Below are 16,052 nucleotides of genomic sequence, written 5' to 3' on the forward strand. Positions count from 1 at the left end.
AATTAAGAAAAGGGTGTGCTGTTGCAACTGTTGAACAAATTGATGAAAAATGCATAGCTTCTGTTTCTGATGTCAATAAATTATCACATGATAAGGGTGAAAAATCAAGTATAAATACAAAAGAAATAATAGCACCAAAAGAACACTTTCAGTATGTAGAAAAATTAGTTCAAACAAACAGGGACTTTTTTGCGAATAATGACTCAGAATTGTCACAGACAGATACGATTACAATGAAAATTCCTACTGTGGACCATGAACCGATAAAGCAGCGACCATATAGAGTACCATTAAATGATAGGAAAATTATGAGTGATGCTATAGATGAAATGCTTAAGGCTAACGTAATAAGACCTTCTCAAAGCCCTTATGCAAGTCCTGTTGTACTGGTTTAAAAGAAAAACGACGACAGTCGTCGTTTCTGTGTCGATTTTAGGTGTTTAAATTCCCTGGTGAGACCCACAGCATATCCTCTACCTCATATCGATGATATATTGGCTCTTTTAGGTGATTCAAAATTAGGGGTGACTATTGAGGCCAATTTTGACTATTGCAATACTATTGATATTGCTGAAAAACTATTGCGATACTATTCTATTGCAGGTAACTATTGCGATACTATTGCAATACGGAGGGGCACCTGGGGTCTTCCTCCACCATTAAAGCTGGAAAGTCGCCATATGACCTAAAATTGTGTCGGTGCGACGTTAATCCCAACAAAATAAAATAAATAAATAACTATTGCAATAGTTATCGGCCACCATATTTTATACAGTAAATCTACCAATTGGCATCATTACACAGTGTAAGACACAGCACTGTTTATAATTGCTGTAAACACACACTGAGATGTTTGTATAACTGAAATGGACAGAAATGTATCTAATATTAAATAGTTTTAACATTTTTTTCTATTTCTTGCCTTCCTTGGCTTTGAAACAATAAGTAAAACAATAAACCTATGCAAGGCATACTCAAAGACATCGGCCATTTCGTTGCGAATGTCAACATGTTTAATGACTCAAAGCATCGTAAAAGACGAAAATTGACGGATCGGACTAAGGTGTACCAGCACTAAATGAAGGGCCCTACCGAACAGTTTGCTGTATCATACAAGTAGCCTACTTTCTCCATGTCCATAGTACATTTTCTCATTTAATATTGACAGGTTATTTAAATATATTTAATCAAAGTTTCTAAGAAACTGAATTTATTAATTATCTCCTATACTTCCCAGTCCTTTATGGTAGTTTAATTGCGTGAGGGTAATTATTGTAATGGAGACGTAAACATTTTCCGAGGCACAAATGAAAGCTGGCTCTGTTTCTTGGTTTATAAATTATAAATTATTTCTGTATTTACTAAAATTTCAAAACTATCGAAACTATCGATTATAGAATGAACTATCGGCGATTGTTTTTGGATCGTGACTTTTCTATCGATGCATACTATTGGGACACTCAGTATCGCAATGCATCGATATTTCGATGTATCGTTACACCCCTATTCAAAATACTTTACTACCCTAGACTGTCGCTCAGGATTTTGGCAAATACCGATTGATGAAAAAGATAAAGAAAAAACTGCATTTACCACATTCAGAGGTCTATTCGAATTTAATGTTATGTGCTTCGGATTAGTTAATGCCCCGGGGGTGTTCTAGGAATTAATATCTAAAGTCTTAGAGGGATTAGATTTTGCTGTGGCATATTTAGATGACTGTCTTATATTCAGTAAAACATTAGAAGAACATAAACGCCAGTTAGACATTATTTTTCAAAGGTTAAGAGAGCATAAACTTAAACTTAAGTTGAAAAAGTGTCAATTCATGCAGCCTAAAACCGAATACTTAGGATTTGTCATAGATGAAGATGGCATCAGACCAAATCCTGATAAAGTTAAAGCTATTAGGTCACTTCCGGTTCAAAAAAATGTGCGTGAAATTCGAAAAATAATTGGGGCATCCTCGTTTTATCGTCGATTCATCCCCTCATTCTCAGAAATAGCAGAACCTCTTATTAACCTTACAAGGAAAAAGTCTCCATTTATTTGGACAGAAGAATGTCAGAAAAGTTTTGAGAAAATTAAAGAACAATTAACAGCTATTCCTTTCTTATCCTACCCAGATCCAAACAAGCCGTATACATTGTAAACCGATGCCAGCGATAGTCATGTGGCAGCGTGCTTAACTCAAGCGTGTAATTCACCAGAATCAGATGAAAATAAAGAAAGACCTATATATTTTCTGTCTCATAAACTAAGTGAAACACAAAAGAAATACAGCACTACAGTGAAACGCCGCTCGCTCGAGCATCGATGACTCGAGCACCCGGGCTCGCTCGAGCAATTCATGTGGTCCCGGCCGATTTCCTTCTATTTTCTATGTGATATTACCATGGCTGGGTCGAGCATCGATAACTCGATCGCTCGAGCATGACACCTGGTCCCTGTGTGTTAATTTACTCTTTGTTACTTCTGGCTAACTCGAGCAGAGGTGTCAAAATTTTTCACACCTTCGGCGGTCAGAATGTGTCGGTTAATTAACATTTTCACACACCGTTGAAATTGCGTAGTCTATTCCCAGACTATCTTAAATGTTTGTTTGTCGGTATAGTTGATCTTATGATGAGAATAATTATTGATAAAATCTTAAAGAAAAGTTTTATTGATCAAATATCGATCAATTACTGATTACTTAAAGCATCTTGTCTGCGGGATCGAGAAGATAGTTATGAGATCTTAGTATTTTAATCAGCAATTGTTTGCATGCAAATGAAGGAAATAATATAGCCGTTTCATAAAATTCAGACGATAATTATGATATGCACTTGTTGATGAATAAAAAAAAAATCTTAGTTGTTTCTTCACATGTGCCATTTACAAATTATATATTGAAACGTCTATCAATAGATAATGTTTGTAATACGTATGTTTTTGAAAAATGTCACAAGTATGTTATTATTACGCATCACCGTTTACTCTGCAAACGGTCCCAATGACAGTTGGTAAAACAAACTTTAGTTTTCTTCGTATGTTGGTCAATGTTTGGGTCGCTCGAAACCATGGATAACTCGAGCATTTTGCTCATCCCCTTGCGACCTCGAGCGAGCGGTGTTTTACTGTATTGAGAAAGAGGCATATGCCATCTTTTATTCTTTGCAACGTCTAGATTTCTTTTTACACAATGCTGAATTTACAATCAAATGCGACCATTCTCCGCTTCAGTATTTTTATTAAAAAACCCAAAGCAAAACAAGAAAATTCAGTTATGGGCATTGTCTATTAGTGGTTACAACTGTAAGATAGAGTATCTTCCAGGAAAGGCAAATGTTATTGCTGACTTCTTTTCACGACCACCAGATTCTGAAAATAAACAAACAGAAAGTGAGCAAGAAATTGAACCAGATATAAATGACAATACCTACAAAATGTCTGACAAACATACAGTGAAAAGCATAAATGTTATAAACTCTAACAACTTAAACCCGAAAGAAGTGGCTAACAAAGAATATCAAAAACACGATTCTTTAGTAGAAACTGTTCCAGCATTTGCAGATTTAGATATGAGATTAGAACAAGATAAAGATCCTGCAATTGTTCAGATGAAAATGCAACTTAAGCATGGTGACCCAAGTAAGGCTGAATTGAAGAAGTATTTAGAAGTAGACAATGTTCTATACTATATTTCGAACCCAGATGAAGAACCAGTTATGAGACTATATGTTCCTAGTCATTTGAAATCATTAGTTATAACAGAATATCACAACAATGGTCACCCCGGTACACAGCGTATGTTTTCAACTATAAAAACAAAGTACTACTGGCCAAATATGTTTAAAGAACTTCATAGATATGTAACAACTTTGTGTTGAATTGCCAGTCTAGAAATTTGACAAAGGTTAAAGCTCCTTTAAGAGAAACAAATATTACACCATTTCCATTTGCTATTGTTTCAATAGACATATGTGGTCCTTATGAGAAACACTTAGTGGCAATCGTTACATCATTTGTTTTGTTGACATGTTTCAGTGGTTTTCCAGAAGCTTTCGCAGCTCCTGATAAAAGTACAAATACAGTAATAGACTTACTTTTGAATGAGATATATCCTAGATATGGATGTCCTCTCCAGATAATTCATGACCGAGGGTCAGAATTTACGAGTTCTGCCTTTAGGGAGGTCCTGAAAGAGTTAAATATTGACAATGTATCATGTACAGCATACCACCCAGAAAGTAATGCAGAACAAGAACGAATGCACAGAGTTCTACATGATATTTTAGCAAAAAGAGTTCAAGGTAATACATGAGAATGGGATCTCCATCTTAATATGTCTTTAGCAGGCTGTCACATAGCACAACACAAACACGAGTCTGTACATTTTTGATGTTTATTTACACAATGTAATATTTCGTACATACTTTCATAATTTATTTCGTAACTTCTTAAGCCTTAACAAATGTCATATCTAAAGCCTAACTTAATCTTAGTATCTATGAGACCCATTTCCTAGGTCTCATGCACCTGGTCTCTTCTAGACCCTTCTGCCTCAACAAACAAGAACAAAGGAGAATAGAATTTTAAACTAAACAATTTTCACAATTCATAGAAAGTCTTTTTTTATATTTTATATTTTATATCGGCCTTTGTAGTGGCACTTCTCCTTTCTTCCTCCAAGACTTTTTCTTTAACCCGTGTTACATTCATATTTCACAAAACCGGTAACTGTAAAATAAAGGAAAACACAGGTGAGCATCTTTTAGAATATATGCTATATAAGAGTTAGGAAAAAGATTAAAAGTCGTTTAGTAACATTGCTAAATTGCTTGTTATTATTGTTGCGTGTATAAAAATTTATCATGATACATGTATTTAAATTTCACTTATTTATACAAAGATTTTAATCAGCACATTAATCTTACTTTCGAATATTTTGATATTTGACTACAGATCTTGAATAAGCAGCAAAAAAATATGTAATGACCAAAATATATGAATTATGTATTGTTAAGTAAAAAGAAAGAAACGATAATTAGTTTTTTTAGTGTTCTGTAATTTTCCAACTGGACCATTTTCTTCGCCAAACTTCACAGGCTCACAGCTTGCAGTCCACTTTCGCCATTGTCGCTTGGTTTCGCCATCTTTCTACACATTTGTCCTTTGGTTCCGACATTCTTATACAGCGTAACGCATCACCATCAGTCTCAGTAGCTAAAAATCTCCCGTCATAGGCCGTAACGTTGTACCGCACTCTCCAAGTTTATGATGTTCATCAATCTAACTTCATTTGCTAACTTCTGAAATTTTCTAGAGTTCTCAAAGTTATAATATTATTGTTTCATTAAGTAATGTCCAATATTTCAGATGACCACCGAAAATACACTTCATGTTATATTATTGTTCCCATTTGTCATAAATGACAGATAAAATCAAAACTGCATGTTTACAAATTGTCATAATACACAAATGCAAATGTCATCATTTTGCTTTGACAGGTACTTCCCAATATGTAACCGTTACACGTAATTAGTCTTCCTTTGGCTATTATATAATGACAGTCCACAATATGACAAGACTTATAATGTTGACTTGGAATACACTTTTTCTTCGGTTTGATTTGACAGTTTAATGGTATGTTCCCAGCCAGTTCGTAATCTCCTCTTTTAAGTGATCTGTACTTCACATAAACCGTTATGTTACCGAGAACCTTACTTCTTTGTACTTTTTTACAAGCTATTTCCTACGTTTTACATTATTCGAAAAATAAAGATATCAGTCAAAATATGTTCCTAACAAAAAGCAAAATATGTTCTTACATAAACAATCTAATTATATAATATTTAAGAATGCATACGAAAGCTACAAAATAAATTACAAAATAAAGCGCCCAGTCATATCTAAATACGAATAGACATAACACAAACAACCAACACCCATATATAATAGAATAACTGCATGATCATGATTTCTTCCATGATTATATTTACACAATGTAACCTTTCTACATGATTCAACAGAAATATTATGTCGTCCGCGAGAAAAATAAATTTTCCGACAGAATACCCTGCTTAAAAACCATGAAAGGTAACCTAAAAGTAACAGCACGTTCGACTGTTTTTGCAACTCTTTGACAAAAATACTACATCAGGTCTCATAAAACAAAAAGCTATTGCGCTTAAATATCCGGTACACACACGTACCTCATAATGCAATATATGCATTGTTTTCACGCTATGATAGTAAGACTCCGATTAAAGATTTCGGAAGACAGTATCTGTGTCTGTATAATAGTATACATCTTACAAAACAACTGGGATAACAACTTCCAGTCTCACAAACACAATATCAAGTAACTCTAAGTATCTCACAATATATTCAACCTTACTGGAATCCATATGTTCCAGCGACAATATCAAATCATTTTTACGTAATAAATATATTCTTGTGCCATATCAGGCTTCAAAATATTTCCAGCACAACAGACCAGACCAACCTTTTAATTTATTGAGACCGGAAGTAACCATATTTTTGAAAAATAACAATGTAAACATAACCCAGTCATGCATTTTCATGCATGAATCATCTTTAACACGAATTCCACATATTTAACTAGTTTTCAGCCGTTCCTTGTATTTTCACATATATTCGTGATGGAATATTACCCATAACCTCAACAGAAACTATTTACAACTCATTTTGTGCATATCTATGACTATACACAAGTTTCATAGGACAATCCATCTTCCTTCATTTAAACAATTTGTCAATGCAGGAATGCTCAAAACCGTTTAAATGTGGCCATAAGGGAAACAAATATCATATGGAACAAGTAAAATAAACATAATATGACAAGTAAAATTTTTGAAAAACAAATATTTCACATTTGCATTTCTTAATTCAGTCTTTTGAGTATTTTTCCTCAAGGCATTTTTCCTTATTGTTTTTACGTTGTTTTTTTTTTCTATTATTTTACTCTTTTTTTTTTAGAATTTTGTTTATTATGAGTTAGGTTTTATCATTTTATAAATTTGAATTTCTTTTCATGTCTAACAATTGATCAAAATAAATTTACCTTGAAATTTTGTTCAAAAATAGAAACAAAAATTTAATAAAAGAAAAGACTAGCTTGCAAAATTGCACTAGAAGATAGGTAAAATGGCAACTCACAGTTTTTCTTCTTTCGTCTTGGCAGCGTGTCGTCGTTAGCAGTAGTACTTCGCTTGGTAATGTCGCACAACCCATTTTGAAAAATTGAATAGAGGTTGTGTAGCGTACACAAACACAACACGAACACGACACGAGTCTATACATTTTTGATGTTTATTTACACGGTGGAATATTTCGTACATGACTTTCATGATTCGTTTCGTAACTTCTTAAGCCTTAACAAATGTCATATCTAAAGCCTAACTTAATCTTAGTATCTATGAGACCCATTTTCTAGGTCTCATGCACCTGGTCTCTTCTAGACCCTTCTGCCTCGAGATATCTTAGACATCATTATATAGTCGTTCTGTAACATCATACATACGTACTGTCTGACAATTTGACGTATAAAACGTGTGGGTTTAGTATAATAAACAATTACATAAATGCATCAACAATATATCAACTTGACAGGTGTGTAGCTGGTTTACAAACAATAAAATAATCTTTCATTATTTTACAAGGCATACGTCACAATGTTTCTTCAAGTTCAAAGTTCACACCTTTCTATTTAATTTACAACAGAGACCCGATTTTACCTGTTGATAATTTGCTAAAGCCTAGAGCTAAATACCATGGCGAAGAGTTTCACAAGATAGTTCTTCAAGAACAACATGCAAGTTTCCTTACTGCTTATAGACATTTAAAACGCTCAAAACGAAAACATAAGGCACAAGTAGACAAAAAAGCAAAAGACATTAAGTTTGAAATAAATGATCCTGTCTATTACAAGAACTATCAAAGAAAAAACAAGCTTGAAGATCGCTGGAAATCGCATTACAGAATCCTTGAACAAAAAGGTCCAGTTACATACCTTATTAAGAACCAGCTTGACAACTCAGTTGTTCAAGTGCATGCAGATCAGATAAGGCTTGCTAACATTGCTGAATGGCCCGAACGTAAAGCTGTCAAAGGTTATCCAAGACGCAGGGTTAACTATGTTATACCTCCAGATGATTCTAGCTCAAGCAGTAATGATGAATCTGATGTTTCTGATGCTGAAATATCAAACAAAATCAGAAAAGTTAAAATGCCTAAAAGCACAAATAGGGCCCGTCAAGAACGTGAAAATTCTTCCTCAGAAGATAACATTCCTTTAGCTCAGTTAAGAAAACATTCAAGAGAACAGAGTAGGGAACAAAATGACTCAGAAACTGAACAAAAAGCAAGCAATACTGGCGAAAGTTCAGCTAGTATGGGTAACAAAACAGATGAAAACAATTACCTTGATAATGAATCCCGCATGGAATCAGGTGCTTCGCATTCTGATCAGTCCATAGAGACGGATGACATGGATACACAGTCTTTGTCAAACGAGTCTGAAAATAATCAAAGTAACATGGTTATTGAAAATGTTACAAGACACACAAAGATACCTAGTCCTGTAAACAAAAATGAAGATGATGCCAACAAAATTATCTGCAAATCACATGGCTGAGAGTGAAAAAAACAAAAATGACATGATGCAAGGTCTGATAAGAAATTGTTTTAGACCTTAACTGCTAGACAATTGTTTAAGGACTTACGCGAAGGTCCTATCTTAGAGAATATTTTGCTATTTTATAGCATAAAATGATTTAACAAGAGATTGGTAAGAAAGGTAGTGCTATATGATGACGTTGATAAATCCAAATGACTTCACCAAGGTGTATATTCACTATATACACTGTATTGTTTTGTAAATATCTTCAATTAAAGTTATTGTTCATACATTTATTATTATAATTGTTCGGTGTTGGTTAAGTTCCTAATGCACAAAGTTATATTTTCTGCATAGTAAAAGGCTAGTAGAAAATACAAGATACAAACACAAAGTAACATTTTTTTCTCTTTAGTTCTGTTTAGAACAGAATGCCTATGCTGTTATTCACATTTGTAATTATTGTTATCAGAATATTTTAATGTCAAATCATTTAGTGTTCTGAGACATGTGAGAACAATTATATCGTGAGGTTCACTAGTTTAAGCATACTTTAGTATTGTAAGACGCATGAATACAGTCATAATGTGAGATTTACAATAATGGTTATTGATTAATGTTAACAATAAAGAAAAATTGCCTGGCTAACATTTTTATGTATATTTTGTGTTTTGTTTCTGCAATTTAATGTCAGCAGCAGTCTGTAGAGTATTAAAACCGCTGTCACGATAAGTTTCTCCACGCACCTGTTTACATTTACTGGTGTCATGATAGATTTCTCCACGCACCTGTTTCAGAAACCGGTGTCATGATAGATTTCTCCACGCACTTGTTTCAGAAACCGGTGTCATGAAAGGTTTATACACGCACCTGTTACAAAATCCGGTGTCATGGTAAATATCTCCTAGCACCTGTTTAAACGTATTTCTGAAGATTTTAGTTTAAGATTAAGAAAAAAAGAATAGTTATATTCAACCCATTTGAAGTTTCTATACGAGATTTATGTTTCATTAAAGCACGTACGCTTTACCAGTATCTAATGACTTTTGAATTTTTTACACGTATTTTCTTAATAGTAAAATGCAAATACGACTAAAATTAAGAGGCATAACAACAATTTAATAATATATCATAGAATAAGCCGAATAAGTACGGCCTACAATACGTAATTACTTTTATTGCATATATGATTTTGTTGATTTAGATTTAGTGTTCTCATACCTTTTTTGTGAGAACAAGCACATTATTTTACTAGCAATTATAGTTAAAGCACATTTACCGCGATACATTTCCACAAAATGAATAAATTGCTGTAATCGTATTAATTCTATTTTTTGTATCAAATATACATGTTTCAAAGTTCATATCCTTAAAGTATTCATTTTAAAGTTATATTGTTCTATTTTTAAATTAATAAAGTAAACATGGTCACAAATGCTGTGAAATAGAAAGAAAAATGCGGCAACCAGTACAAAAATTTTGTTATTCGTTTAACTATGTATCAAATTCACTTGTCCGAAAAATTTTGGCGAAATAATTCATAAAATATAAGTCTGTTTGCAAATGCAAATTAAATGTTAGAGTATTTTTTTTATTTAAAACAATTTATATCAGTTAAAAGATAAATATATAATGTACTTACCTTATAATAACTTGAATACGTGTAATCATTCCTCCTGTCCATTGTTATATCCTTTTATTATATCTGAGTGCTCGTATATGAGAAACTGCGTAACAATAACAGCCCTCAAGGACTTATTATCAGTCAACTATATCAGCAACTTCCTGGTGGAACGCCAAAGTGACAAAGATAAAATCATGAATAATACAACAATCAACGAAAAATAACCCCGAGCTATAATGATATACATGTGTATCAATCTTTCTCTCCATCTACAATTAAAGAAACTTTGTTAAGACAGAATTTATGAAAAATGTTAAAATGAAAAAGGAAATAATCTGAAATTCTGTGTAGAAAACAACAAAGAAACAAGACAAATAAGAAACATTTTAGCAACAGATATATTTACACAATGCCAGATTCTCGTCAGAGTATTATACTTTTATTCCCCATGTAATTCTTATTGAAAATATCCGACACAGTTTGCAAATAAAATTGATTATGAAGACTATTTTACCCAGCTGATATAAAGACTTTATTTTGCCCTAGCTGAAAACTGCAAAGATTCAACAATTTGAAACTATATAACTGGAAGTATTTTAGACAATTTTAGTGTTAAGCAAATTCAGGATCCCACGGCCTGCTCCGCTACTCCGCAACGAGATGTGTTCATATAGAATTCAACACCAGAGAATTATTACGGAACTATGAGACGCCGATGTGAACAACGCGAAACGGCAGACTTGGTGCCACATGACCGACAACTGATGTTTCTAAGCTGCAGAGAAATGGCTGATGTTGGAGGCAGATTTGTTTAAAAATTTGTATCATTTATTGTTTATTTCATTTGAATATTTAAAAGAAAGAAAGGAAATTTATAAAAAAAATAAATAAATAAATGTTTTCGGTGCATACAGATGTATTTATAAAATGTATACTCTATACAAAATGAATACTCTAGATACAAGTCTCTCAGAATTTATACTTTTGAAAGAATATTCAGTATTTTAAATGTGTGCTTTAGATATCCGACTTTCGGCGTATACACTTATAGCATGAGCGCAATTAAAAAAAAAATACATGTTCAAGGCATATAAATACCTTGATCTTTAATCTGTACCCTATTCATGTGCGCGTATTTAATTTTAAAAATATTAGCATGTTTCAAAAGATATATCGTATCTATAGAAGATGTGATTTTATGGCCGTTGATATCTATAAACATGTACATGTAGTATTTAAAAACCAGATATGTAATTTTGCTTTCTAATTTCAGAACCACTTATGTTTTATATGTATGACAAGCTCTGATAGATGCATCAGAAAGACGGAATTTCCACAAAATGAACGAAAAACGAAACAAACAGACGTTTATCTGACAAACGTGATACTTTAGAGTTATATATATCTATATTCTGTTATATACATGTAATCGTGAAAATATAGACAGATGTGACTCGCAAATGAAATACTAGTATTGTAAACCTACAGACGAATGATTTAAAAAGATATATAATATATGCACTTTATTTGTATAAAAGAAATCATCACTTTTTAGGAAATTCCTCGTTTATATTGTATTATGCTTGTACTAACTATTCTGATGCCAAAATACTGAGAAATTGTATCTATCTGTAATATTATGTACTTTAAATTGTCTTTTAATATGTATGTGTAAAATTACCCAACTGTTTAAGTCGTGCATTCAAAAGCTAATTACGTTTACTAAAATTATGCCTGGCGAACCCTCGGCAACATTTCTAAACGATCAACATTAAGGATTTGTTATAGCTTAGATTTACTATTAATCTTTTTTTTTATTTTTTTTTTTTTTGTGGAAGAAATGAAGGGATTTGTAATGTAACAGGTTTGAAAGGTTCAGAATATTGTATATTATATAAATCATTGTTTAATATGCTACGGAGAAAGATGATAAATTGTAATACTTGAGTCTAAATTTGAAAATATTGAAAGTTGCTGAATTGTCAAACCTGTCACAAAACATGTAGCCCAAGGGTTAAACATGTATACTTAGTTGTTTATATCATTTACTTCCGGGATCAAAGTTAGATATGTTAAGGAAAAAGGCACAATGAATTGTGTAATTTTACATAGCGGCTAGGCTGCTTAGTTAAATATATATGCTGAAATATAATTATCTAGGGTCAGAGAGAGAGTTAGATTTAGAGTTAGAGAGAAAGATGGGTTATAAATGCTAGATTGATATGGTCACCTTTACTTAATAATATCTAGCTAAAATGTTATGTTTAAATATTAAAGACTGTCGCTATGATAAATAAAACTGGTTATAAAAGGTTATGTTTGTTGTATTAAATGGCCACGCTACGTTACAAGATTATTAACCAATTTAAAGGTGGTTAATTCGTTTAAGATTTATGGAATTTTCTAATCGGCCGTGTCTTCAGTTAAAAAAGGCTTTGCGGTACAGTCAAAATATTTAGCAAGTAAAGTGTTTTTTATCCCGAGTAATGGAATATTCTCCTGTAAAAAAAATAAGACTGTGAAGTTTTAGTTCTGAACAATCTGAAAAAAGCAGACTGTCCAATTTAAGTACTAGTAATAGTTTAACATGTTTGTATAAAAGCATCCAAAATTCAAATGTTCCAAGCAATGAAATTGTAGATAATTGAATCACAGTTATTTATCATTTTGTTATGTGCAATAAATATTACAGAAACACTTTAAAACTTACAGATAGTTAACTTTTTTTCTTGAAGCATTAATATTTTCGTACTAATCTTCAAACTAATTGTTCAGATCGTAGATGGCAGCAGAGTTGTTAAGGGTAACTTTCCCCTCACCGCTGTTGCCCAGATCGCAGATCAACATTTAAGATAATCTGGTTCTAGATCAATATTTAATATAGACCTAGGTCTGCAATCGAAGACTGTCCACGTCGTAGATCAACAATGAAGTGTCCGTGTCGAAGGTCGGTTTTCAACGTAGAACAATATCCGGATAACATAGTAAAGCCTGGACCCGGCATAAGGAAAACATTATTTTCTTTCTAAAGATAAAAAATGATAACAAAATTGTTATCACATGATTAGTTCCTTCAAATCCGCTACTCTCTTATATTATGTGCAAATATCATAAAAATAGATACACGGACGTAAACATTTTATTTGACCATATAATAAACAATATGTTGATTTACAACTGTGAAAAGTTTCTACAGTATATGAAAAATCAAGAGCACCGCAATGCGGAAGGTATGACCTTTGACCCCTAAGTGTGACCTTGACCTTGAAGCGAGCCATCCGAAACATGCGCTCTGCACGTCGTCTCGATGTGGTGAACATTTGTGCCAAGTTTCTTAAAAATCCTTCAAGCAGTTCAAGAGTTACAGAGCGGACACGAAACAAACTCATATGACCTTTGACCCCTAAGTGTGATATTGACCTTGAAGGAAGCCATCCAAAACATGCACTCTGCACATCGTCTCGATGTGGTGAACATTTGTGTCAAGTTTCTTCGAAATCCTTCAAGGCGTTCAAGAGTGACAGAACGGACACGAAATGACTCTGACCCCTAAGTGTGACCTTGACCTTGAAGCAAGCCATCTGAAACATGCGCTCTGCACGTCGTCTCGATGTGGTGAACATTTGTGCCAAGTTTCTTTAAAATTCTTCAATCCTTAAAGCAGTTCAAGAGTTACAGCGCGGACACGAAACAAACTCATATGACCTTTGACCCCTAAGTGTGACCTTGACCGTGAAGCGAGCAATCCAAATCATGTGCTTTGCACGTCGTCTCGATGTGGTGAACACTTATATCAAGTTTCTTCGAAATCTTTCAAGGGGTTCATGAGTTACAGAGTGGACACGAAATTGCTAACGGACGGACGGACACCGGCGTCATAACATAATACGTCCCTTCGGGCGTATAAAAATCTATTCGATAAAATGTCATCATTGTGATTTATGACAAGTTGTGCAAGCTTCTTTTCAAATTAGTCTAGTAAAAAAATTAAGCAAGCGACCCTAGCATTTCTATTTGCCGATTTTTGTTATATTTTGGAAAGTCGATCATATTGATCAAATTCTACATGATAGATAAAATTTTGATCCGAACGTGCAAAACTATCTTAAGTTTATCAATTTGACATTTTCCCAGTCCCCTGCCGTCTTTGAAGAAAAAAAAACACGTATTAATGTGATGCGTCTGTCCGTTCTTCCTTCCCTAAAACTTCGTGGCTAGTTCATAACTTTGGATTTTGGAGTTTAAAGGTTAACATGGTCCGTCCCAGGAGTAAAAAAGAATCACCAACGGGATCAAGTGCCACCCTGCCCGCTTGACTCTAATCACGTGCTCGATGGTCAGGGCCGTTATAGTAATACTGGAGTTCAAAGATTTTAGTTTTTTTCTGTCCAATTTGTAACTTGCTTGCCATAACGAGACCAAGACAACTAGCTCAAATGTGAAGACCAGAGGGACTTGTACAAATTTTTTGTTGGTGGTGGTGTATTTCCCTTTAACACGGTGCTCAGTGTTAACTTTCCCTATCACTTATTCAAGAAATGGATTGAAGTCAATTGCTACCCGTCACAACCAGTGTTTGTATCAAACCCCCAACGGTAGAAACAAGAGGGTCAGGATGACCCTGGATCGCTCACCTGTGTAATATGAGCTACATAGACAAGTGTAAGAGATCAGGGAACAAAGTCAAATATAAGTAAGCATTGAAATCTTTTCCCAGTTGTGTGAACATGTTTCAAATGTCAAACTGATGCTAAATTATTAAGAAAGTAAATCAGTAGGTCTCATTCATGGTCATTGAAAGTCAGTTTTAAGATCGGTGTGCAAAACTGTATATGTCATCCAAATTTCAAGGCTGTATCTTAAAAAAACAAGAAAGTAGGTCAGTAGGTCAAGGTCACAGTCAAGAAATAAATTATAATTTACCCGGGGGCGGGGCTTTAAATAGACCCTGGGTCATGATTTGAAGAATTTTTAGTAAAGGACCACTAGACAATGCCACATGTAAAATACCTAAGCTCTGTGCCTCTCGGTTTCAGAGAAGAACATTTTTTTTAAGTTTTTCCCCTGGCGGCCATGTTTTTTAATGAAATAGAATGGCTTAAGCAATTTTGGTAGGAGGCCACCTAGAGATCATTTCAACAAAATATTTTTGAAATCCGCTAACAGTTTCTGAGAAGATTTTCCTTTTGTTTGCCATGGCAACCACAGTTCTGAATGGATTTTAATTCTTTGGGCAATTTTGAAAGGGGGCCACCCGATGATAATTTCTGTGAAGTTTGGTGTAAATCTGCCCAGTGGTTTTGAAGATTTTTTGAATTTACAATATAGCCAAAGGTAAAATAAGCCCCGCCCCCTGGGGCCATGTTATTTACCAAAATAGAACGGCTTAAGCATTTTGGTAGAGGGTCACCTAGAGATCATTTCTACAAAATATTTTTGAAATCCGGCCAACAGTTTCTGAGATTTTCGTTTCGGTTGCCATGGCAACCACAGTAACTGTTCTGAATGAACTGTAATTCTTTGGGCAATTTTTTGTAAAGTTTGGTGTAAATCTGCCCAGTAGTTTTGAAGATTTTTTAGAAATTGTTGATGGATGCACTGTGGACCTTTGGCTCAGGTGAGCTAATAAAGATGATAGTATGGTGATTTTTTTTGACAGAATTGCAGGGCAAAGTTTACTATAATGAAATTTTCCAAGAATTTAACATGCTTGTTCAAAGTTAATCATTGATTAAGTCTGCGGTTTAGCAGGCATTCGCAATACTATCAACAATATTTCAGACTCAAGATTTTGTATCAGTAGCT

The 16,052-nt window shown here is 33.7% G+C and overlaps 1 long non-coding RNA gene across 1 annotated transcript; it reads right to left on the reverse strand.

The window, feature by feature from the left end:
* Positions 1–4,194: 4,194 nt before the first annotated feature.
* Positions 4,195–10,351, reverse strand: LOC128548524 (uncharacterized). The gene is made up of 3 exons (XR_008367132.1): positions 10,266–10,351; positions 8,429–8,522; positions 4,195–8,201 (listed from the first exon to the last, which is right to left on the reverse strand). It is a non-coding gene; the product is annotated as an uncharacterized LOC128548524 (long non-coding RNA).
* Between the last annotated feature and the right edge of the window lie 5,701 nt (positions 10,352–16,052).

This window comes from Mercenaria mercenaria, chromosome 14, assembly GCF_021730395.1.
Source record: "Mercenaria mercenaria strain notata chromosome 14, MADL_Memer_1, whole genome shotgun sequence".
In the NCBI taxonomy this organism is placed as follows: domain Eukaryota; kingdom Metazoa; phylum Mollusca; class Bivalvia; order Venerida; family Veneridae; genus Mercenaria; species Mercenaria mercenaria.